The following is a 759-nucleotide window of genomic DNA, read 5'->3' as shown; positions in this document are numbered from 1 at the left end:
TAAAAAGACATTAAAGAGAGCACAGAGATGATCGTGGAGGGAGAGGTGGCCAGCGCTGCCTGCAGGAGCAAAGGTCGCCGCCTCTGTCCATGGTGCTGAGGACAGAGCACCACCAGACGGGGGCGTGGCAGTGCTGGCGGCGAGACACAGCTGGCAGGTGATTCGATTTCACAGGTGGTACGTGTTAATCTAATCATCTGTTGTCTTTAACAGTAAGCGGCCGGGAGCAGGAGGGGAGAGGATACGGACGTGGCTGAAAAGTCGCGTCCCGCTGGAGAGAAAACTTTTGTTAAAAAAACATCATTATTAAAACCTTGTTAAAACCTGCATTCCCAAATAATGTGTATTGTAGCGTCCCCTAAGAGTTAGTGCTGCAAGGGGTTCTGGGTATTTGTTCTGTTGTGTTTATGTTGTGTTACGGTGCGGATGTTCTCCCGAAATGTGTTTGTCATTCTTGTTTGGTGTGGGTTCACAGTGTGGCGCATATTTGTAACAGTGTTAAAGTTGTTTATACGGCCACCCTCAGTGTGACCTGTATGGCTGTTGACCAAGTATGCCTTGCAGTCACTTGTGTGTGTCAAGAGCCGAAGATATTATGTGACTGGGCCGGCATGCAAAGGCAGTGCCTTTAAGGTTTATTGGCATTATGTACTTCTCCCTACAGCCGTGTACACAGCGGCGTTTTAAAAAGTCAGACATTTTACTTTTGGAAACCGATACCGATCATTTTGAAACCGATACCGATAATTTCCGATATTA

The sequence above is a fragment of the Entelurus aequoreus genome, linkage group LG28 (assembly GCF_033978785.1).
Source record: "Entelurus aequoreus isolate RoL-2023_Sb linkage group LG28, RoL_Eaeq_v1.1, whole genome shotgun sequence".
Taxonomy (NCBI): Eukaryota; Metazoa; Chordata; class Actinopteri; order Syngnathiformes; family Syngnathidae; genus Entelurus; species Entelurus aequoreus.
This window is presented reverse-complemented; position numbering follows the sequence as displayed.